At 37.2% G+C, this 26,271-nt stretch overlaps 3 long non-coding RNA genes across 3 annotated transcripts; 2 read left to right on the forward strand and 1 right to left on the reverse strand.

Annotated features, from left to right (window-relative positions):
* The first annotated feature begins 1,030 nt into the window (after positions 1–1,030).
* LOC143462603 (uncharacterized) lies at positions 1,031–3,023 on the forward strand. Its single transcript, XR_013118184.1, has 3 exons — positions 1,031–1,170; positions 1,687–2,165; positions 2,349–3,023. It is a non-coding gene; the product is annotated as an uncharacterized LOC143462603 (long non-coding RNA).
* Positions 3,024–13,595: 10,572 nt separating this feature from the next.
* LOC143462556 (uncharacterized) lies at positions 13,596–15,495 on the forward strand. The gene is made up of 3 exons (XR_013118180.1): positions 13,596–13,893; positions 15,156–15,331; positions 15,430–15,495. It is a non-coding gene; the product is annotated as an uncharacterized LOC143462556 (long non-coding RNA).
* A 1,546-nt stretch (positions 15,496–17,041) lies between these two features.
* On the reverse strand, positions 17,042–23,988 carry LOC143462660 (uncharacterized). The gene is made up of 9 exons (XR_013118194.1): positions 23,638–23,988; positions 20,514–21,253; positions 19,527–19,597; positions 19,277–19,361; positions 18,185–18,262; positions 18,019–18,082; positions 17,693–17,787; positions 17,389–17,522; positions 17,042–17,206 (listed from the first exon to the last, which is right to left on the reverse strand). It is a non-coding gene; the product is annotated as an uncharacterized LOC143462660 (long non-coding RNA).
* Positions 23,989–26,271: the final 2,283 nt, after the last annotated feature.

Consider the following 26,271-nt stretch of genomic DNA (forward strand, 5'->3'; position numbering starts at 1 on the left):
CGTAATAACGGTACAAATGAAAGATCAGATAGAACAGGGGTGGGCAAACTTTTTGTACTGAGGGCCGCATTAGAAAAAATGTTGCAGCCGGCGGGCCGCACACTCTCATTACAAAGTAGGAAAATTTACCCGTTGTGCAAATAAACGCATATTCATATTAAACACAATTTTTGCATTTCAAACTCAGTTACGTAGCTACGCAATCTTCATCACAAAGGCCTGCGGTAGCCGCTACCGTATTTGTATTTTATGATCAAACAATGCGTGAGAACTGTACGGCTAGTTGCTGAAAGCATGTTACAATACATGCGCGACTGTCGTGTGTGTGTTTACGCACTGAAAGTGAAGAGTGTATGGCTTGAAACAAAAGTAAAGTTGCCTTAAAGATTTGGTAGGTTACAGCTAAACCTTCCCTGAGACCGCCTTCTCTTAAAGCCGGGGGGAGTCCGCCCAACCGTTGACCATCGTTTCATTTCATGCAATTACCTGTAACCTGTCACTAACCGCCGCAATCGCGCAAAAATGAAACAACGAGGTTGGGCGGACAAGCATTTGGGGACCCAAGAAGAAATTTCTTACATCTTTTCTATGGAGGAAAAGGCAAAAACAAAACAACAACTCATGACCCTACCTCATCTAGCAAATGTTAGAGGGGCTAAGCCTGTTCAAACTATTCGATAGTTTGCCTCGGATCTTCCAAATGTCACCTCAGGTACCACTGATGTATACCCGGGGTACCTGAAACAAAATTACCATCGCATTTGCTTTGACGCCCTCTACCGACGACAAACAATATAAAAGAAAAGAAAAAAGAATAATTACGTAATAAGTAATAACATACATAAAATAACAAAATAATTACGCCCATGTTTGTATTTTGAAGTTTATTGCGTCAATTTGGTTGATTTTCATTTTATTTCCACAGACATCATAGATTGCGGGTTTAAGCTCAAAATTACTTCTCAGCTTTTTACGCGGATAATTTTGGAAGGAAGCCAGACTTTAATCAACGCGCGCCGCGCCGAATGCCAGGTGACGTCACAAATAAAGAAACGCGTGGTCATTTTATTTTGACGGTGGCTGAGAAGGTCGCAGCTGTAAGAACTTGTGCGTTGGCTTGGTCAGTTCAACATTTCCAGAGTTGAGTGAAAGCTTGTTCTGGTACGTTTGGTGAGTTGAACATTCAGTGTTTTGTTGATAGCGATAAACGTGCTTATGATAGTGGTATATTTTGTCCAAACTTGTTAGCTTGTCTTAACTTAATATGATGTAGCACAATTGTATTGTTGGCATCTTGCATGTTTTATAAAAGTTCGAGTGTTACCACTTTTTCCTTTTCGTTAATTGTGCGAGAGCATGTTCTTTATTGTGCTATGACTAAATGGCTGAAGATTATGAGACTGTCAGTTTTAAGTTTTGGTTTATTGAATATATTTTCGGTTGACGTTTATATCTGTTATTTAAACTGGTTTATAGCTTGCTAGGTTATATAAGTACAAGTTAGCTTTCAAACTGGTTTTGGCTTTTTATATTTTTGTAAACAATATGACAACATTTTTGATCAAATTTTGTAATTTACTATTATAGGCTTAAGTTTTGTTGTAAAATATAATACGTTTTTAACTTGGAAACTTTAGATGCAAAATAGCGTAAACGATATCTTCAATCAAGCCATTATATTTGTAGGTTCAAGCGGTGATTCTCGCGGATCTACAAGCCGCCATGCAATGACGTACACTTTCTAGAAAGGTTCTGTCTTCCAGCGGAATAAAGTTTTCATTCTTATGCAGCTAATTCTCATAATTAAGGGGCTGTAGCAAACAGTAGAATTGTTTATTACAGTTCACATAATTAAACTTTTTTTTATGTAGTGGATCAGCTTTGTTCATGTGATTAGTGAAGTTCTCCAATCATAATGTATTCATGAAATTTCAACTACTTTTGGTGTTAATTGTTGAGCTGTCGCTATTTCAACGAAAACATCGTACTTTCATAATTACCTTTCCATACCTCATGTTAACTAAACTTCAATGTTTTATCATATGCTGTTGATAACTAAACCTAACAATATATGTTTTTTAGACTAAATCAAATACCCAGTAAAATCAAAGCAGCTTCGAAGACTGACTGCGTGACCTATTTCGAGTTCGGCTGAGAGTGAAATAGTCAGTTACTTTTTTGCGGTCCATTTAACAATTAAAGACACGTTTAAGCCGTGTGAATTATATGGTTGGCCTCTAGTGGACACCGAATCACTCAATACTAATAGTGTTTTGAAGTTTTCAAGAAATTTTCCATGTTTATGAGGTTTAGCCACGCTACAAAACGTTGTTCAAATTTTTTTCAAGCTTGTCGTTTGCTTACCTGGATGTCGTACATGTTGTTTTGGTGGAGCTGCTTCGTATCCTGCTTCACCTTGTGGTTGAAACGCAGGAGAGGTCGACCAATGGGCCTGGATCTAGAGATGACTTCACTGTGAAAGATGTCGTTTGAAATTCCGACATAGGGACGTCGGCGACCTTGCCTTAGCTTTTCGAGCTAGCGTGCTTTCATGTGATAGGGTAGAGAGCTGCAGCCAGTGCGCTCGGTCACACTGCTGTTCCTGATCTTGGTGCGCCACGTGACTCCTGTGTGTCGACTCCTACTGTGTCGCAGACAGCGCCTATTAAAGGTGTCAAACACCTAAATCTAAGATCTCTATGAATTTGTTGGACGTCCTACGTAGGGCTTTAAAAAATGTTTAGACCAATCAGAAGGCAGCATGGTTGGTGTTTTCTAGCCTGGGAATTACCCTAGCAGTTGGCGTGCTTCAATATCTCAGCTCGCGTACAGAATTTCTAAACCAAACCAAAAACCAAAAATTCTAGTGTTTATTTTGGGCCTTTGTTATTTTGTTTTTTTTATGGCATTTTATGGAATGGCAGTTCAAAGAATACTAAATTGACATGCAAAATTTCACTGAGCCCAATGGAGGATTTTTCGAGTAAACAGTCTTTTAGTAAATTCACTGTATAATAAAACAAATAAAGATTTTATGGCATTTTTTGGTGTTCGACCTTAAAGCCTTCAGCTTTCTCTTCTGTCACGTATATGTTTCTTATTTACTAGGTTGTTTGCTTTCATTACGGTTTTGTGGCAGATGCTGCGCATCAGTGTTGGTGCTGATGACCATTGAGAACCTCCCGCATTTGTTTGCAAAATCATTCATGAGTGTAAGGCCGCTTGTACACTTAGGCAAAGTTCTCTAAAATGTATCCTTTAGTTGTACACAAACTTTCGTGCCGTCAGTTAAGGGTCTAATGAGCACGATGGGCTGTCCTTGTTCTCGATTCTTTTCTGGCATAGTCGGATAGAGAAAATAAAGTCAATTGATGACCTGTTTCTATAAAGTCGCCTTGTGATTCGGGATAAAAACTGTCTGCTAACGTTCAAATTGTACTCAGGCAATAACTTCGCCAACAACGCTCACCAAAGAGATATCTCTACGGTTGGTACAAGCTTTTCTAGAAGCTGTTGTTGCCACGGCACTTTTCAGCTCCTCGAGAGTTGTCAATTGTTTAAGCTCGTGCATCGGTAGAAAACTTTGTGTTTTGCTTCCGGCATGTTTTTATTTGCTCATTAATTATTATTAATTGCCACTGTTCCGTTTCATCACAGTAGTTATTTAAAAATTATTTTGCAAAACAACGTCACACCTTTTGCGGATTTCTTCTTGTCGTACTCAAACATTGGTCTGTTTCTCGATGCTCCTCCACCTACTACACTGTTAAGAGATGTTAATGTACATTGCACTGTGGTGTTGCGATCGATGTAGCGCTTTTAGGTTTTCTCTGGTCCAGTTAGTTTGAGACTTTAGGCAGTCAACAACTTGTCCTTTCTTATCTGGCCCGTACACGGACAGGTGTAGGTAGAGGGGAAAAGGCAGTGCTGGCAGCCAAGATAGGTTCAGAAACATGTAGCCTACAGGCGTGCTAATTTTTGCCGACGTATGCAATTAAGGTCGTAGCGTCATCAGTAGAAACGGTGATCGGTGGATCCGCAGGATCGTTGTCTAGTTTACGAAAGGCCCTGTTAACCCAAGCCAATCAGCTAGCGAGTAGGCACCTTTTAGATTAAGGGCGGCTGGACGGGATATGTTTCGTATGGTGGCTATCTAGTGGACGCCTAAACATTTGGCGCCATAAATAAATTTACTGCACATGCTGGGTATCGAACCCGCTACCTGCATGCTAGCAGGCAAATTTTATCCAAAAGAGCTATACACAGGAATTTATTTTGCTTAGAATTTCAAATATATATTATTCGAAAACACTCAAAAAAATAAAAAAGAACACTGAATCGAACCCTCGTCCCTCCCCATTCTTGCAGGACCTTCGGTTCTACATCCTGTTACTTGGTTTTTCACCTTCCTGTATTGCATTCTTTTCTACCATAGCTGGGGATCGAACCTGGAACCTCTAGCACCGAGTGCAGTGTCCAAGCACACGAGCTATCAAGTTGCACACGTATATGAAGTTGTGTAACAAATATAACTAACGATGATGAATCAGTTGTTAAATTTTGAAAAGGGAAAGACACAGGTCATATGGCTCCACAGAGACCTGAACTCGGTAACTTTTGCTCCGATTTCTGTGATAAACGTCGCAAGCTACAAAGCGTCTGGCCTAATCTACATTTGTTAGCACACATACCATCATCACATCAGTTAAAAAAAATTAATTGAAGTTTTTGACGAATCAAAGCCAGAACCTTTGCACCGATGTCAATGACGGAAGGCGCGATCAGTTCTGTGAAGTATGCCTTGCTCCTGCTCTACGTTTAACCCTTTGTTCGTCAGAATAACATTCATTTCAACTCACGGTCGATTCAACTCTGGAACTCAACCAACGTAAGATGAAACCAGGGATAATTGAGTCCAAGGTTTCAATCCACACATGTTGGTTGGGTCATCCTGAGTTTAATTGTTCTAGATCTTCTAGTATCTTCCTCGACTGTACAGGAAATCGAATTCACCTGAAACCGTTCATCAATATCATAGAAAATGATAAGTGACTCCGACGTGATTTGAACACGAAATCTTCTCATCTGGAGTCGGACGCGCTACTGCTTAACCACGGAGTCATAATGTTGACAAAACATTGTACCAAGATAAATGATGTAAGGCAGGGGTCGGCAACCTTTTTGAGCCGCGGGCCAATTTGATAAAATAAAATATACTGGCGGGCCGTAACTGCCGGGACAGCTTTTCTGAAACGCGAATATCTTACCCTTAAATCAGGGGTCGGCAACCTTTTGCTAGTCACGGGCCAAATGTCGAGCGTACAACTCTTTGGCGGGCCGGAATTTTCATTAATACTATAATTGCTAAATGCTAACACTACAGTTTGAAACTCAATAAGACACGGCGGGCCGTATTCTTGTGATAACTAATTAATATGTCTCGGGCCGGACGATTTCGCATGGCGGGCCGGATCCGGCCCGCGGGCCGTAGGTTGCCGACCCCTGATGTAAGGGTATACATGTAATCATTACACACATTATGGCGTGATGTCAGAAAGCTAAGTTTATACGATCATGTTAAATACATATTTTTACTTTGGTGACTCAGTTCCAGTTTCGAAGGTTATTATCAGTCGGAATTACGTTACACTTGTGACCGTGGACCAGACTGCTTATGTTTTATTCACGCACGAGTGTCTTAAGAGCTTAAGGCCGGGAATCGAACCTGGAACCTCCAGCACCGAGTGCAGTGTCGAGTCACATGAGCTACGAATTGACTCATGTAAACGATGTGATGTAACAAATGTGACCAATGTACATTCATCAGTTCGAAGAAAAAGGATACAACCATTCCACTGCAGGGGGATCTGAACCCAGAATCCTTCGCATCAAATCCTGCGATTCCTATCGCGAGCTACAAATCGTCTAACGAGGGTCCTTAATCAACACTGATATATTCACCAGGTGACAAAATTGAAAATAAATTAAGTTCAAGAGTTTAAAAAATCGATTCCAGAACATTTGCACTGATGTAAACAACGACTTGTAGGTTGAGTCGTCCAGGAACCGTTCGTCAGTACCAAAAAACTGAGATAAAATATCAAGTGGCCGCTTTAGATTTGAACACGCCACTTTCTGATTTGTAGTCAGTCGCGCTACCGTTACGCCATAGAGTGGTCATTTTTAAAAGGTGGTACCAGCACAGTCGACCACAACGAAAAGTATACATGCAATAACATAACATGTTATGTCTTGATGCAAGAAGGCAGAATTTGTACGACCCTGCTATAGATTTATTCTTTTTGTTTTGCCTTATTGCAAACATGTGTGTTTCGGAATATACGATCCAAAAAATTCTCCCTATTGCACCGCCCCATAACCCAATTGAACCCGTCCTAGCAGGAGCATCAGTTCCAAAAACGTAGGTGACTTGGAGCAGTTGACCAGATTTCTCCTCCCTGCATTGCGTTTTATTCACCCATGAGCTGACCGTCTGTAATCTATAATCTATATCATTGGATCAGGGGGGGGGGCATTGGTTTTGGTACATCACATTGTGTCTATTACATTTTTAATGCGACCCCTTGATGGGTAGCCTACACGTTAATGATATTAAAACTTTCAAAGGAATTATTTTAACTATTAAAAGGAAACATGACTGTCCAGGAATCGACCTCGTTACCTATTGAACGATAAGGAGGTGTTTAAGGCCTGAGCTACCAACCGGCTTCTGTCAATGCCGTTAATTTCAGTACATTCTACAGATGTAAATGGACAAAAACATACCCAGCGTGGAAGGGAATCGAACGCGAAACCTATTATTCGAAATCCCATTCAGAAAGATTGTGCTTGCACTACATTTTAGGGTTGTTGGAATTTGCTTTGACACGGTTGTTTTTTGTTTATATATCTTGTGACAGTTGACTCATTCTAAGAAACCGATTCTTGAAACACATGTGTCAAGGTTTTATTCTTCACAATAAATTTCTCACTTTTAAGCAGTCACGTTGGAAACTTTACTGATTTTAGAGCGAAATACACAAGTTAAACCATAACATTATCAATTAATATAACCCACACACAAAACATACAAAATGTACACAGTAAATGTCAAACTTAATACAATGAAACAGAAATAAGCGCAATAGATGCAAAATAAATATGATGACAACAGAAAACAGTATGAAAAACTTCATTGTAACTAATTATTAATAAGCCGTGCCATTTATAAAGACGCGGGTTCCAATGTTTTATTAATAAAGCTTCCACCACTAAGCTGTTATACTCCCAAATTGCTAAATATTGTTTATATATTTTCGATAGATATGTTTTTCAATCCCACCATTACTCAGAGTGACGCGCAGTGTCACTGATAAAAGCTCGTTATCAGCCAATCATGGGTGGTTACTACAAATTTATTATTTATTTACTAGGTTTAAAACGTGCACGAATAATGGTATTATTTTGCGGAGGATAGCGGGCAAGTTAAGTTGACAAGATGTTTGTTTCAGCAAAAATGCCAAATCACAAGCATACATCAAATCATCAAATCAATAACAAATCAAAACATCAGCATACCAGCAAATAATCATGGTCGAAAATCGAACGATTTGCTACGAACTTTGTTGCCACCGCAACAAATCGATTTGTTATTTGATATTGTTACACAATTCTATTAGAATTTTGCTACATTATATTTTATTATATTAAACCAATGATATTGTTTTGCGGCCACAAGTTCTGAAACACTTAAACCGTACCAATTAATTCCAACCATTTATTTATAATGTTTATTTTTTTTTGTGCAGAAATATTTGGAAATGACCTTTTTCCAATCACCAGCAATCAGCCGTGTGACGAATGCGATTGCGATTTGTTGACGATTTCAATTTTATTATGTATCATGCAGCTGTATGGTTCATTATTTCTAGAATTTTGTATGGAACATCTGTTTTTTGTATTTTATTGTAAGAATTGATCTTTGATCTTTTAACTGCTGGTAACGAGGGTAGTCCACAAGATAGCCAGAACCTGTAACCACTAAGAGCCGCGGACCATCAGTCAGAAAAGACCATTTAGAATGGAACATGCAAGAATTTGTGACGTAATATGCAGTGCGACGTGCAATGCAGGGACATGATGTGAGAACTAAAAACACAGCAACGGTATAAACATTGCATAGATAATATTGAACACTGTTATAGAAAGTCATGTTTCGTCGTTCCATCAGAGAAGCTTGAGCGTACGTCTTAGGTTCAGGATCAAAAGACGACTTCGTTTGGCTGAAAAAAATATAGAACAAAATCTTGATTAAAAGTACGAAGCCATAGAATTAAAGCTGATGTAGGCCTGCTATAACGCCAACGTTAAAAATTTGCAAAAAATCTAAACGATTAATGCTGGTAAAAGCTTAAAATTGACTGCGTTTGGTGATGTTACCAAGAAGTCGACTGCTCTTAGTTTTTGAAGCCGTTCCACCACGTCAAGGTGGCAGTCGTCGGAACGGTTCTTTGGGAACGGAAAGAATCCCCCACTTCGCTACCGATGGGTGTAGAGAAGCAGGATAAAGACCGTTGTTACAAGCCAAATGCCGAATTCTACTTTTGTATATATTATATATTTTATACTGTTTTAGTAGAAGATTTGGTACGTTACGATGCGACCTCTTTCTCTTAAAGCCAGGGGGAATCCGCCCAACCGTAGATCGTTGTTTCATTTCATATAATTACCTATAACCTGTAAATAACCGTCGCAATCGCGCAAAATGAAACAACGAGGTCGGGCAGACAAGCATTTGGGGACCCAAGAAGAAATCTTTTAAATCTTTTTCTATGGAGGAAAAGGCAAAAACAAAACAATAACTCATGACCCTACCTCATCTATGAAATGTTGGAGGGACCTAGTCGGTATCGCGCGGTGTGGTGTGTTGTGAGAATTTTATACAAGGCATTAAGAGAAGGTCGCGTTAAATGTGTTGGCCTATTGTTGTTGTTGTTTTAATTTTATTTGACTGAAAATGCAGTCAACAAGACCGAAGTGCGGTCAACCTAGGATTGTTTTACTCTAAGTCTAATACTTTACCTGATAACCTGAAATAAAAATAGTTGAAACCAACACCGGTAACTCAAACCGGCCATACAGTATGTGAATTATCTTTTTAAGGTTGTGTTTGTTTTAGGTTGTGTTGCGCGCTAAGGCACCGATCCAACCGCTGCATTAGGTTGGAGTGCCAGAATAAAGTAAAGTATAGAGTCTTATGCCTAAAATAAGATACAGTAAGTATAAAAAATAGAAATATAACTGCACTGGAGTCGATGGACATAATGGGAATAACTAAAGAGAATTGTGTGGTTCCGAAAACTAAATTCCTAATTGTTTGTTCGCAAGGTTGAAATAAAATAGTGCTGGATAACCTAAGCGAGCTACACCCTAGGAGCACTATTTTATCTGAGGACCCACAACAAACCCCATAAGCGTCGAATTGTTTGGTGTGTGGCCTAATGCCCCGTCGGACCTACTTGTTTCATTCAGTGCCGTCATCTAGGGGAGGCGCAAAATGTCGGAAGTCCCTACCCTATTCTACACGGCACTTTGTCTCCCTACGATAGGGTTGTGAGAGTGCAGGCTAGCGTAGGGGCGCGAGGGCAAAATGTTCTTAATTTGGGCCGGGGACACTGGATCGCTTTGGGCTTGGCGAACCCAGTGCTGCATCGGGTCCTGCACCCTCCCGACGATAAAACACAGTCAAAACACAACAATATAAGACAGAAGAACTCACAGATTCCAACTATGAGAAATAAGACAAGCAATAAAACAACACACAACAACAATCCCATCAATTTTAAGAGATAGAGAAAGTCATTATGCCATCGACTCCAGCACCTGCACTATCTTATTGTATACAAGGTAATCCCAGTATAGTTGTTACTGGTTTTAGATAACTGTCCTTTGGTTAAGCCGCAAAACAGTTATATTGAAAAAATGTTTAAAATTATATTTACATTAATGGTAAAATGTAAATGTAACAGGTATCAAAATCAGCAATAGTATTATTCTGCTCAATATTATTAAGTTTATTGCTATTATGTTAACGCTCACAATTATTAGCAAAATTATTGTAAGAAAAATAATATCATTGTAAACTATGCAACATATGCAAGATATTTGAAAATTCACCTCGGATATTCCAAACTTTGCTACTTCAGGTACATTTGGGATATACCCTACCTGAAAGAAAATTACCATCGCATTTGCATTGACGCCCTCTACCGACGACAAAAATAATAGAAAAAAAGGAAGGAAGGAAGTAGAAAAACACACAAAAATACAAAAATACGAAATGTCTCTGTCTTTCATAGAGGTGAATTTAATGAATTCTTATAGAAGTTATATTAGTCCCATTGGTATAAAATGTCCCTTTTTGCTGCACTACATGGTTTAACATTTCTACACGAGGGGCGCAATGTGCGATGGTAATGCCGCCTGAACCGTAACCTACGATGCACTGGCGCGCCGGCAACTTGTCGTCGGAAGCTTCCCCTCTCTTCCGTGTTTGTCTCATCGCTACTTCTTCTCATCGTCCCTCGTTGGTTACCAGCGCGCTCCTAACGTTATAACGCTCTGCCACTAAATATTGCTTTGGTTGGTTGGTGGTTGGACTTCCATGAAACCTTAAAAGTAACAGAAGGGTCAACCCATGCTTACACAGCAAAGCCATCACCCATGATTAATAGCTTGACACCAGTAATTCATTAGTTTAATTCAGGAAACTAGTTGCTCAAACGAGACCTACCGATAGCGAGTTATAGCTGGGTTGAGGCCGCACCGCCAGTTTCTTGATATTGAACAAACGCTATCGAAGTTATTGAAGTGGAATTGAATGTTGGTAAAGAGTCTGAAACAATATTGTTATTATTAGCTGACGATCGAATACACTTGTTAAAACTTTGAAGTAGCTTTTAATCATAGCTATGTGTCTAATAATTTCATTACTGTTTTGGTATAGGCCTAACCACCCACCACTGAATTTTTGTAGGGTCTTGAAGCTTGTAAGATGTCACAATGTTTGGGAAATGCGAAAATGTTTGGTTTATACGAGAAACTATCAGGGAAATGACCTGCAAGAAATTAAAATCAGGAATGAAAATAAACAAATATCAACACCGATTCTCGGGAAAAGCGATGTTTAACATGGTGAGAATTAGATACGGACAGAAAGACATTACATTTCCACTTACTATGGGCGTAACCACCATTAGTTACTGGTTGAACGAAAGTAGATGAAAGTGACTACAAGACTTGGAACTTCAAAGTAGAACCTTCAGATGATGGAAGAAATATGTTGGAAACGAGTATGAAAAAATTTAAGTTTTATTTTCAGCAATAAAACGAACTCACCTGAACTATAAATTATTGTAGGATGGTGACGACCCACAAAGCGGCGATGGGGAGGACACAATCATTATCAAACTTGGGATCCAATGACATCATAATTGTATTGTTGGCAATTATTAAGGCCCTGGAACTTTTATGAAATAGAAAAATTCCTAAAAATATTTACAACATACCTTGCAAATATTAATGCCGTCGTGGAATAGACGTCATGTTTACACGTCACCACTTGCGTCATCTCAAAATGGGAAACTTCTGGCTACGTGACCGTAATGTTATATAAAGCTTAAAATACACCCCCAACACAATTTTACTGAACTGAACAAAGCCAAAGCAGATTTCTAAGTTTCTATGCTGCCTACGTATACTGTAATTCTGGTACAAATCTTGACATGTTCAGTTCACAGCAAGAAATGTTCAGATTTGCAGATTTCAGATCAGCTTTGGGGGTACAAATTCTCCTGAAACACCAGATGCCAGATATCTCGAGCTCAACTTTTGAACAGAATCCAGAGAAACTGAACATATTTAAACTGAAGGTCACTGCATGGCCAGGAAAAAATAAATCAATATACTCCAACAAAAAAAATCAATAAAAAATCCAAAAAAATCACCAATTTACAGGCTCCAAAAATACTCTTTAACACAAACTGTACAAACGCCAAAGCGCAGAAACGCAACAACGGGACCAAGACGCTAAAGCGCGCGCAGAGAGCAGTTGCAACAAAGCTGTGTTGTGAGCTGTGTTGCGAGCTGTGTTTCAGCATCAAACAAAATACAACTTGCGGCCCTGACCAAATCTCTATCGTTATAAAACAAGTCAGACAACAAAATATGAGCCTTTTCAAATATGAATCTTTTTAATATAACGCAAGCAATGCAGTTTCAATTCACCATGGACAAGCTATTGGACTTCAAACTGGATTACACTTAACTTTTTTAGTTAAGGCACGAAACTGAACTCCGCTTTATTGTAAATCCATTTTTCCTAACCTACACCAACCAACCAACCATCTCAACTACCCGAGGTAAAAGAATGAAATTATGGAACGGACACGCGCAGTAAAAATTCGAGAAATCTCGCGCAAATTCCTCAGCTGATGAAATAAACGCACGAAACTTGCTCCAAGGTTGACTCGAAGCAAAAAGGTGCCAATTTCTTGCTGGAAAACTTGCGACAAGCTGTCCTATTGCTTAACAATGCCAAAGCCCTACACAATAATGTATTATATTGTTGTGAATTATGATTCAACTGAATCCTTTGTAACTGGTTTGAACGGAACAACGAAATGGTTTCCGAGTTTCCGAAGTATTAAAACGCTCTTGCTAACATTAAATGAAAACCAATCTGACAAATTATTTAAGCATCAGAATGACAGTGCTTATACAGATGGTATTTGCTAAAGAAAATGTCCGCTAAACGATGAAGCGGAGCTGCACAAATGGCGCTGATTTATAAATGAGATAAATTGATAGAACAAGACTAGTACACTCTGAAGAAACTCTGATGGTGTTGTGCCCACGCCCAGCAGTTCCGTTTGCTCTTTCAACCTTTCGGTGAAGCTTTTTCTTGACGAATCATCAAACATTTAGAAAAGAAAATCTGTTTTCCTCCATTTGGTTGTGCAACAACGATCGGGGTGTTAAGCTTTTAGTGCTAAAAATTTTACGCAAAGCGTGAATTGGTTTAACAGCTCCAAACAGTAACGACAAAATAATACCTCAATAGCCGCTAAAGCGGAATAACAATGCACAGATTTGATGTGTTGCAGACACGATCCAGTTGTCCTGAAAACAGCCGCATGCAAAATAATTTTTCTTTTACTTGTTCTACTGATAGTAAAATAAAATTATAAATACCGACGACGTGAATGCTAAACAGAACTCAATAAAAATGTTTTGCATAGATTTAATATTTATTTTGTTCAAAATGTTTGCCAACATACGTTTAAGAACTACATGCATGATACGCAATGATAGCACAATATTCAAGCAACAATACAAGGCAATAAAACTTGATGGAACTTTTAAAGTGTTGTGTCGAATATGGCACTCTGTGCATATATCATTTGGCATGGCTGGTAACTATTTCCGATAGCTACGTCCAACTGCATGTTAGAAACGCCACCTGGCTAGGAAGATTTATCATCTCAAGAACATCCGCGTTAATATTTTGATCCGTATTTAATTTGTGTGGCAAACTATTAGTTTAGTTCTGTTTTCCGCTGACCTTCAAAGGTTTTAGCTTTTATAATAATAAGTGTAAATGGCTGTGTGCAATATATTATGGAGCATCTGAAATGTCGTTTAATCCACAAATTTTCTGACAATATCTTAATTAATTTTGTAATAGATAGTTGTAAGTTTTGCTCAAACAAATGTTTTTTTTGCAGATCATATGATGTTTGGTCAAGTTTGGGTGAGTCATGTAATTGGTTACTAAGGAATAATTGCTGTTTTCTCGTTTGGGTTTTCAAAAAAAGTCATTACGATTTAGAAGAGGTAATTTTAATGAAATTATATATTCAATGTCGATTAGAATCATAGACGCCTATCTTGCTACATTCCAGAGAGGGTCTTTACATAAATTGGAGATTCCCCTAATTCAAAAAATAGTTGTACCACATTATTTTTGAAATGTAGGGTACATATGGCTATACCGCAAATTTAAAATTAATATGAAAACGGTGGTAGGAGATAACGGAATGGAATCAAAGTTTATAACGTGTGATCTGACCTGACCGTAAATATTCAAGAGTCTTGTTTACTGTTCACATTTCCACTTTTAACATAAATGTATATTTTGTGGTTTGTAAAGTAAAAGGCAATGGTTGGTTAGTTTTCAAATTTCAGTTGTTACTGTTGCATAACAATAGTGGTTGCAGTTTCATTGTTACCGTTATGGTCATGCACTAAATGCAAGAAATTCATTGCGTGATTTTTAATAACACTACTTGAATGACGAAAAGATAAACACGATATCTAGTGGCTGGAGCTTAACTGGGATTTCTAAACTGAAACTACCTAGACACCTTTTTTCTTTTGGCGCAAGACTCATCGTTGACACTTACGATGACGTAAGTGGATAAATGTTTTCTGCTACTTGGTAGACTCGTCGCTTTACAATTGTCATCACAACTTAATTCCCCTATTGCGATAATCAACAAAACCTTGAGATAAAAGCTGCAGACAACCCCAAGACCTCATATAGCTTCATGGATTTTTTTTATGTGGAATAATGTAGATATATGTGCGCTGATTCCAAGCAATTAAAGATTAAACGTTTTAGCTAATGATTTAATTATTTTTATATTATCTCAACAGTAGATAGCAACATCAGCGGTTTTTGACATAAAAACCTCTCGCTTCTCATGCGTGGCCAAAGTGTGATCATTCATGTGACGCATCGGCCAGGGCATGAATATTGACAATAAAAACTAAAAAGACAAGATGCAAAGACAATAGGTCGTGATTAAAAGCCATTGCTTAATTTATCATTAGGAAAAACTAAAATCCCAAGACGGAAAATGCCACCCTACTCACTGGCCTTAGGGCGCCGTGATTGGATGACGAACATTGGATCAGCTTTGTAGTGCTCGGTAAAAGGCGTGCGATCGCTGGGTCAACAGCTTGGTACTTTTAGCAGCCAAACACAATCATAATTTTACTAAACTATTATTAAAGCATTACCAGTAGTAAGTTGTAGCGACATTTACCTGGTGTACCTTGGTTTCAATCCTTAATACCAGCTGCTTGTTGTTTAGTGTTGGCCAGCATGGGAAACACTGAACACGCAATAAAGGTGAAAGAGAATATGGTGATGGACTTTCTACAGCAAAATTTTTTGCCAAAATTCAACCCGCAGCTCCAGGCTTTCACCAATCGAGGATCAGTGTTGAACACTTTTCTGTACCAGAGCAAGTTCGATATGGGTGACAAGGTTTGTGAATTCTATATCAAAAAACACTTAAATTGATAAAGGATTAACATGAAACGTGGTTTACATATGTAGGAACAAATGACGATTTGATACTACAGTGATACAAAGAATGAAGATTGAACCAATACCAAGAATCCAAAGACTCATTTTACTGTTCAATTGAAGGAAACTTGAAAGTTACTTGCTAAGGAAACTCTTACTTGATCGTTATCAGAATTTTGCAAATGGCCTGGTGTTGATGCTTAACTTGGCTTGATTTTTTTATATTTTTGTCTCTTGTGCTTCCGCTACACTACGCGACACTACGAATATATCGCATAGCCCAGACTGAAGGCACCAATAGTAAGACTTGCTGGTTCAAGTGGTGGTTTGATTTTCGGCCGAGCCAAAACAAGATGAGATGTGGAATTCTAACGTCAAAACAGACGTGTTATAGGATATGTGTTGCCATCAGTCTGCTTGTCCTAAGGACTACAGTCACCATAAGAAGTGGTTGATTAAAGCCGGACATTTTCGCCAATGTGACTTTTCTAACAGCGTCGTTTTCTCCATTATGTTCAGTGCTTTGTCAAGTGACTGTAAAAAGTGAAATTACCTAATTTCTTGATAAGCCATGAAAACAGAGAAACTCCCATGGGGAATTCCAATTAATCACGTGACGAAGGGAAAGCACCAATTTTCTGGACAAATCTTTAAATTAGGGAAAGTACCTACTTTCTAGACAAATCGTAAATTTAGGGAAAGTACCTACTTTCTAAACAAATCCTTAAACTAGGGAAAGTACCTACTTTCTAGAAAAGTCGTAAATTTAGGGAAAGTACCTACTTTCTAAACAAATCCTTAAACTAGGGAAAGTACCTACTTTCTAGAAAAGTCGTAAATTTAGGGAAAGTACCTACTTTCTAAACAAATCCTTAAACTAGGGAAAGTACCTACTTTCTAGAAAAGTTGTAAATTTAGGGAAAGTACCTAATTTTTAAACAAATCCTTAAATTAGGGAAAGTACCTACTTTGTAAACAAGTCGTAAATTTAGGGAAAGCACCTAATTTCTAGAGAAATCCTAATAAAAGGTAAAGAACCCAATTTGTAGACAAGTCCTAGAATTGGAGGAACTTTTGTGGGCAATCTCAATTGAGCGTGTGACTGCAATAAGAAATATATTTGGGGAAATAACCTACCATGATAAGTGTTCAAAAGTAGAGGTATTTATGTCATGATCAGGTGCAGAGATATATAAGCTAGTCTTTGTTCAATATTCTAATTGTCACACATTTTTTATTTTGTTTTTTATATAAAATTGCCCGAAATTTGAAATGTTCACTGAACAGAAATTGAAATCGGCCAAGGCACGTCCATTTGTGGCGATTTTGCCAAAAAGTTAAGACGTACCAAAATAATTCGTCAACAATAAAATGTTTAAAATAGCAATAGAAGTAGATGATATATTGAGAAAATGTTCTCTCACGAATGAGTTACCAGTACGTAATTATTTTACATTACATAAAACATACTTCGAATGTGTTTAATTTTGTCGCACCCTGCAACAGCGCTGTGTATTAGCTACAATTTAAATTGATGTTTTTCCAGGTTTGATCAAGTGAAATTTGTTCTAGTTCATATATTTCAATAAATTAATAACGTAAAAGACGAACGACATGAAAAAGCTTAAGTACACTATTCTGGTTCCATTCCAATAAGAATCCGGGCTATACTGGTCAGGGTTTATTTATTGCAACACAATATCGAGCAGAAAAACACAGAAAAAAATTCGGGCAGCAGTATATGAAGGGGACGTAGATGATATCTTCTACTGCATTTACATACTAAACATGTCCTCAGCTTTAATATCCTCTCTTCATAACATCTTGTAGCATCTATCAACAGAACAATAACGACTGATTCAGCATACGTCATAACGTCTTCTTTTCAGAATATTTATCCTCGGACTAGGAAAAATCCAACACTTCGCTACCGGGTCAAAAAAATGTACATATTAAATGCTGTATATGGTAGGCTACATAAAAAATGTGAGCAAGTGCACTTTGAAGGCATGTACCTTTTCAACACTCTGTTTGCCTCCTCGAGAGAGAAGACACCATCAAATGCAGTCTTTTTGAGAATATCTTCCCCTTTCATCGATGGACTTAAATTGGAACCAAAGTAAACTTTTACGTCGGGTGTAACATTATTCTACAAACAATCAAACCACACTCATTGGAACTTGTAAGCTATTGGCTTACAATAGATAAGTAGCTGTGCTTGTGGCAAAAAGTCATGTTGTGTCGTTTCTCAACATACATTTTGGGGGTGACGGACTGATTGCAAATTAAAACTACAAATTTATCAATTATTTGCCTTACATAACAAAATGAGGACTCAAAAACTTGATTCTTGATGAAATCTTATAAATCTTCCAGTCTCACCAATGGAGGGACTGATCTTCTACAAGTTCTTCCTAAAGTAGACCCATTTTAAATACAGTTCAAAGTGAGATTAAGCTATATATCAAACACTGCATGAAGAAATAGTCTTTTACAAAATATTTCACTGGTTTAGTTTTATACCAAACTGAACCTATCGCCGGTTTTACATTTAAAACACCACAAATTTGGGGAAGCGCATCTGTCTTACTTGTAGGACAACTCCGTCCGGAAACAAGATTCTGATAATAATAATTTCTGAATACCTCGAAGCTAACTGAAGGTTTCTGTTTTATCTCTGACCATCATGCTTTTTCTTTATGTTTACACCTGAAAAAATATGGCATGTGTATAAATACCAGGTCTACCATACAACAGTTATTTCAAGTTGGACACCTCCAAATGCAAAAACTTGCTTTAAAAAAAACTAACCTTTCGTCTTTTAAGTCTGCCAACATCTTTTGGACATCATCAACTGTCACGTCGAAAATGTCATCTGTTTTAGCTTTTCTAGAAACAATAAAACAATTAAGTTTGTGGCCATTTTAGTTGGGTGTGAAGTTGCGTTGTGAAATGTATATTCACATCAAAGAATCAGGTCTAATGTCTTTGATGTTAGCATGTAAGTATGAAGTTTCAGTGCTATTGGTTGATGGAACTGCATGATGTAATGTATCTATATTTTTGGTAATTTGCTGGTCGACAATTTTTCATTACATTCAATGTGAGATGGTTTACAAATTTCATATGCAGTTGGTTCTGATTGCAATTTATCTGGTGTATCTATTTCAGAATGATTGGGAGAATTGCTGGCAACCTTACGTTTGGAAGGTTCTATCACATACTCCACAATGTCATTGTCATGATTTTGGACATCCATTCTAGTGCCAGACATGTTTTCTGTTAGTTTTACTATTTCTACAGCACTGATTTCATCAAAAAACTTGTACAAAAACCTATAAATATGAAATTTAAAAATTAGCCAAAAACTGATAAAAATTAATATGATTTAAATGATATCATTGAACGAAAAAAATTGTGTATATCCACAGGATGATTTATAAAAGCATCTATTACTGTAGTTTTACTAAATCAGACACTTTGACAAAGCACAGTCTTTAGTGATGCCAAGCATTCTCAATAGTTTATCCCATGTATACAATCTGAGGAATTGCACTAAGGTAATAAGCTGACATCCTTCATAGAATTTGATGGTAATACTAATAGCAATCACTCCATAATGAACTTTGCTCAAAGCAAATTGGTTATCACAATACTGATGAAATCAAAAGCCAATAGAATCTGAGTAGGTGAATACTCACAAAAAATTATGAAAAACTCAACTTACAACAATTTGCTTTGCTTTATTTAGCATCAAATTAATACAACTTGTATATACTTTTCTAAATCTTTCTCAGAAATGATGTTCTATCTCTGAAAGTAATGCTGTTGTAGGGAATTCCCCCATTAATATCTGACCACCTTCTATTTGTAAAGCAATTTGAATGCTTAGGTCAGACTTACCCGGCATAGCTCCAGTTTTGCATTAAAGAGTAAGTTTGTGTGGAATCATGGTAAAGCGTTGTCATAAACTTCTCGAGTCTGTGTCCTAAAAATATCAACAAATATTAGACATCAAAATTTTGCTTTATGGGTTATTATAATTAATTGTTAAAAAATTTTGCATATTTTTTTACGAAACTAATTTGTAAATGAATACTGCAATAGGATTCAATGTAAACTATCAATAGCAGTGAGTATAGTCATTACAAACCTCAATACATACTGCATCAATTTTTCCCCTTTACGAACATCTTCCAAGATTTATTACAAATTTAAAGATTTCTAAGATTAAAGAACAAAATGTAAGTTGAGTTACATGTGATGCAGACTGGATTAATTATTTAATGTTAAATTGATATAATCACTGCAACTGGTGGGAAATGAGGAAATCAAACCTTCTTAGACTGCTGACAGCTAAATTGAAATAACTGTACAAACATGGCTTCCTCCTATTTTTAACAGTAGGAAGAGCTCTGAAAATATTTTTAAACAATTTTTATCGCAAAATGTTTAAGAATACTATTACAGATATGTCTTGCTCCGTATGTAACATATGACTTCTAGAACACACTGAAAAAAAACATTTATTTTCATCATCTAAATGTCTACTAATAGTTTTATTGCGCTTCATATCCACTCATCCCAAACATGCATAGAACATAACAGGAACTTTTTGTATTGGATGTGGTTACATTGTATCAGTGATTTGAGAAGAAAAATACAAGAACAACCGCATAAATGGTCAGAGTTTGTTTGTGATTAACTTTAATTTGTTAGAATTAGTGCTAGGGATTTAGCCGATTTTGTTTAGTCATTAGCTGTCAGAGTCACAAGTTGTCAAATTGTTAATTGCACAAAATTCACTGCTTATTCTTTTAAAGAATTGAGATGAAAATTGTTCTTTTAGCAAAATGTGTCATGCTACTATGCTAGGCTTAAGTTTATGGAAAGTATATACTAGAATACTATAGTAAATACAATATTCAAAAAGTGAAATGATTAATTAGCAAAGCAGAACATTTTCATGAGTCAATGAATTATCAGAAAGTTTTCTTCAAATTCTTTCCTACACAAGACGTTTCAGCTAATGACTAACAAAATACTTATTTGCTAAGAACTGTATTTGCTAAGTGATTATTAGCCCAATACTTTTTCCTAGCTGAAGTTAGAATTGCTATATGTATACTCTTAATGATACCTTGTATCGAACATTCATCTTTGTTTCATTTTCTGGATGCAGTTGAGCTGTGTGTGCTGAGTTAAGCATATGGTGATATCCTGAGCAGCCTTGTGTAGGGTGCATTTATGCACTATACTTCTACTTAACTTATGTAGTAACTTTAACCACCAATTGTTTATATTGCATCTAGTAATACAGTTTTAACAGTTTTTATTTGCCATTATTAAAATCATGCATATATTTTATACAAATATTACCTGTTACACACCACTTGTTTTATGATTTACATTATACTTCTGCTGCTTGCAATTTGTGCCAGTATGAACCATTGTTTTCAAGGATTTGTAATTGTTGTTTGGTTACCTTCTATTGTGTTTATTTATGCTGTAGTAATAGACACGCTTTGTTTTTAGTTAATCGTGCTTTCTTTTATATGGTTCCCTTGGAACTGAACCCACAGGAAATTCCAATCATGCGAGTTTACATGTATATATATATATTTAATAAAACTTTAATATTGGTAACAAATCATAATCAGTCTAATAAGGTAACATTTAAAACCACACGAGTTAAAAAGAGTTAGCAACCACCATGCGTCCATGCTATGCCTGTGGGTGAAATTTGTATGAGTTCACAAATTACAATCTTGTTTACCATTTCATATACCGTAAAACCTCTATTTGAGCGCCACCTCTAATAGAACGCCACTTTTAAAGAAGGGTTGAAAAATAGAGCGCCTCCCTCTAATTGAACGCCACCTCTAATAGAACACCACTTTTAGCGGCAGAATTGTATTAGCACAGGGGCGGGGAACTTTTTCGGTCGGCGGGCCTGATATGAGAAAATAAAGTACTTGGCGGGCCGGATTCCTGAATCGATACATTAGTCGTGTATTTATCCACCTATGCAAGGAATAAATCGTATTTAATGTAAACTTTAAGTTTTAAGCATAGAGATCAAAAACAGTATTTAATGAATTTATTAACGAATAATGTACTTCATTAGCTGCTGAAGTCAAAACTGAACTGCTGAACTGTCTGCGGGCCGCTCAAAATCCCGTCGTATGTTGCCCACCCCTGTATTAGCAGGTCTCTACTTAAGTTTTCACAATCTAGCAGTTAAAGCAGCCATTTAAAAGATACCAACCAACATACCGGTAGTAACAATGCAGTATCACGTTACAATAAGCAGCAGTAATGCGGTAAGCAAACTATTTGAATTGAAGAAAGGAAAGCTTAAAACAATAGCAGTCTCCCTTGTGCCTTCTAAACCGGCTATTACCAAACAGAAGAAAGAATTTTTTCTTTTACGGGTATATTTAAACGTGACTGCGCTGAGTGACTGACTCTCGCCCGCGTGACGCATAACAATAGACTTTAAAACTAAAAGCCTTTTTTTCAACATCACGACCGTACATGTGACAGCTAGCTTTTAAGACTCAGGATTTTATTGTGGGAGTATCTTTGGCATTGCTTCTAAGAGTTTATCACTTTCTTTTGACGACGGAAAGTACTGTAAAAATTAACGGTATTAAAACTTCCGCAGAGTCCGATAAGAACATATTGGTAAAAAAATTAGCGGTCATGTCAAGCAGTTCCGAATCTGAAGATGCAACTCCTTCAAAAAGAAAAAACTACGACATGCACTTTAAGCTGGAAGTTGTTGCGTACGCTGAGAAATACAATAAATCAAAGGCTGCAAAAATCAAGAAGGTTCCTCGTTCATGTGTCAAAGATTGGATGAAACAGAAAGCACAGCTCGAGGCTCATTTGAAGGTGTCATGTTCCACCTCTTCAAGCAAGCGACTCCAAGGTGCCGGACGTCCTTTGAAGGACAAGGATTTCGACGAGATGCTCATCAACTGGGTTCGTCAGCAACGTCAGAAGAAGTTGCGTGTTAGCCGCGCGATGATCCAGAGTGAGGCGCTCACTTTGTCACACAACGAAAATTTCAGTGCAAGCAATGGCTGGTTGGAAAAGTTTTTGCTTCGTCCCAACTTGGTCTCACGCCGCCCAACGACAACTTGTCAGAAGGAACCGGAGGAGTATGCTGAGAAGATCGTTGAATACTTATTGTTCGTCGAGCAGAGGCGTCGCACCTCCAACTATAATTACATCTATGCTGCTGGCGAGACGGCCGTCTACTTGGATTACTCGAGCAGTCTAACACTTGAAAATAAGGGAGTCCGACAGGTACCTGTGAAGACTAGCGGTCACGAAAAGTTACACGTTACTGTCATGCTGACAGCTCGATCTGACGGATTCAAATGCCGACCGTACATCCTACTCAAGAACAAGCGACCAATTAAGGAGATCGTCACCAAGTTCCAGAATAAGCTCCATCTTTGCTGGGCTGGCCGTACCTTTTTCAACGATGATCTAACTTCTGAGTATCTGCAGATGATCCTCGGCTCTTCTATGTTTGGAAAGCGCCTTCTTGCCTGGGACTCATACCGATGTCACATCAGCGATGCCACAAAAAAACAATTGAAGAAGCAGATTGATACGGCGGTGATTCCAGGAGGCTGCACCAAGTTCATACAGGCCCCCGACGTCTACTGGAACGCCCCATTTAAGGCTAAAGTCCGACATTTCTATAAGAATTGGATGTTGCACGGCGAGAAGAGCTACACCAAATCCGGAAACATGCGAGCACCATCAATGGAAGTTTATTTAAAATGGATAGTCGATGCTTGGGATCAGCTGTCGAAGGATCTGATCATCAAATCGTTCAAGGGATGCGGATTGACCAACAATCTAGACGGCTCTGAGGATTGCAAGATCCACTGTTTCAGGTCAGACGGCCCGATTCAGACTAGACAGGAACTTCTCAAGCAAGCGCGGAACAATGCTTACATTAATGATACACATGAACTTATCGGTATTCAGCAACTTGATATTAATGAGGAAAGTAATAAAAATGACGAGGACAGCGACGCGTCACTTGATTTTAACCAGTGAATTTGTGATTACTTACCAGTAATCACCCTGTATTGGTATATTTTCTAATTACCTGTATATACCGGTAAATGTGTTTGGTGTTTTTTCTTTTCATTAATAAACTTTATTTCAAAATTCTGACCAGCTAGTCGAAAAATAGAGCGCCAACCTCTAATTGAACGTCACCTCTAATAGAACGCCACTTTTAAACAAGAGTTGAAAAATAGAGCGCTATGGCTGTGAAATAGAGGTTTTACGGTATCTAGTTTTCTAACAATTACAAATTTGACTTTTATTCTATGCAATTTATATTGGTGTATTCTGTCATACATTTTAATATTTCATTATCAGTATGATTATAGTTATATCCATGACTTGCAATTTTAACTTGGTTTGAAACTTTCTCAAGTTCTACTTATTTGCTGCAGTTTTCAAAAAAAATTTTGCCAAAGTAGTTGTGTTTGCTTTTTCACCATTTATCTCAAGATAATAGTCAAGTTTCAACAATGCAGTGTTTTATTAAACATTGAATTGAAAACTAAATGCAGTTAAATGCAGTTAAATGCAGTTTGCCATGGCACAGTTAAATCTGCTGATTGTTACTTATAATACCATTATTTATTTTGTGTAAAGAAGTGATTAACCAGTGGAAAATTTTACAAGTTCAAAGGGGGAAATAATTAACCTATGGATCATCCTTTGTACACAAAAAAAATGCACACAAAAAATTTTTGTTACAAATAAACATATACTATAGGCTACAGATTACTGTTTAATACGCAAATGGCAGTGCAACAGTAGCCCAAGAGGTGTGTCGTGGCCAACTTATAAATTGACGACTTTGAGCATTATATATGACTGAGCTGCGTAGACTTTGCATTTTTGGTATGTTTGAGAAATATAATGATTTGATTAGAACAAATTTATTAATTTGAAGTGGTTGGTTGTTGGTTGCATCTATTTATGCTAATAATTGAGGTTTACTTATGTTCTAGCCAAAAAAAATATTGAGAACCAAAGCTCTGGGGAAATTCAGGTTGGGTAGTCCATGAAAATAGGAAAATAGATGTATCTATGTAAACATCTACAAGGACCAAACAACACAGAAGAATGTCATTGTATAAAAAAAACATTTAATTCTACAGTACATATCAGTTTCCGCATCAAAAAACGAAAATAAACCGAAGTGCCAAACTCTGTCATCAGGCGCAGACAAAAACTTGACAGATATCCTACCGGAAGCGCGAAAAGCAAAAAAGGAAAAGGAAATCGAAAGGAAAGGAAAAGGTACCATGAAAAGGAAATTGTAAATTTCATTTTATAATTTGCTTAACAACAAAATCAACAGTCAGAAAAGAGAGCCTCAAGAGCTTCACAAAATCGTTCAAAGCTTTTTAAATTGGGACAAACAGATCCCTTTACCACGAAGAAAAAAGAATCGTTGCACTTGTTAAAAGTAATCAACTAATCATATTAATAAAATTGAAGTGAAGTGGCCAAGTTGCACTTTATAAATAAAAACTAACATAAAATAAATAAAAATAATACAATATATAATATAATAATTAACAGTTCACAACCCCAACAATATGCTCAGTTAGCATACCGGTACAGAATATATACAAGTTCTAAAATTATTGGGATTACGATTACAGACAATTTTCAATTTTATAGGCCCCAATGCTTTAAGGTTATATGGTCTAACATCCTAAATCGGGCGCACAGAGATTTGTCCCCAAAAAATGCGCACCGGACATTATAAAAAACAAAAAAATTCATTATTGTCTTTGATGTCCTTTTGTTGACCTATCTTTCAGCTAACCATATGCTAAAGATAAACTCATTGTATGTGGTCTGACCTCATCTGAACGTATTTTGTCAGGCTACTGATTTTAGGCCAATAACATGTTTCGTATTGGCTTTATGAACTTTGTTGTAGCACGTTCTACGCTGGTAAATTCGAAAAAGTTTTTATGTCATATACTAATGGAGGGTCTTAGTCTTCAATCACAACTTTCACAAGTACATCACATTTTTAAATCTTCTGCAGAGTCAGAAGCAATAACGTGCGTTTGAATTTTATATGCATTTTGCAGTTTGCACATTAAAAAAACGCAGATCACCTGAGTGGTCTTGAGACGACTCTTCGCATGACTGAAGTTTTTTCCTTTTTTTTGTTTGGTGTCTTTTGAAATGTAAATCTTTATTTTATATGTTAAATATGTTTCAAAAAGCACTTTATTTCCACTCATGTCCCCTGCAAAGACCAAATAAAGTGGACTTACAAAACTAGGAAATAGGATGGCAAAGCCATTAACCATTTAAGACATGAAAAGTGGGTCGCTACTTTCGAATTGTGGATGAAAAGCTACATTGCACTTGTCGCTAAAAGCCACAATTTTACTGCTGGCATTAAAGCGGTTATTGCCTTATAACTTCAAAATCACTCAGCCTTATCCTTGTCACTTTCAACGTGGTGAATAATAAAAGCTCCCACGATTGGAATGTGAAAGATGATATCATTATCTTGGTGACCGCAAAAAGAGAAAATATATTGGAGTATCGTTACGTTACTTAGTCCAGCCTAGCAATTTCAGAATTTAGTGGTGAATGTTTAAACTGAAATATACCGGAGGGTTCTACTAAAAAAAATTAACACACTGGACCGATCAGGACACGAACAACGCCATTGATAAATTTCTGGAGGTAAAGGGAATTGCCGAAGTATTGCAGCTAATTATAACATGAATGGAAGCATTTTACGCAAAGGTAGATATGCCAGGTAGACACCAGGTAAACTTGTTTATGCAGCAAAACAAAATCTTGCTGAAGAAGGC

This window comes from Clavelina lepadiformis, chromosome 6, assembly GCF_947623445.1.
Source record: "Clavelina lepadiformis chromosome 6, kaClaLepa1.1, whole genome shotgun sequence".
NCBI classification, from domain to species: Eukaryota; Metazoa; Chordata; class Ascidiacea; order Aplousobranchia; family Clavelinidae; genus Clavelina; species Clavelina lepadiformis.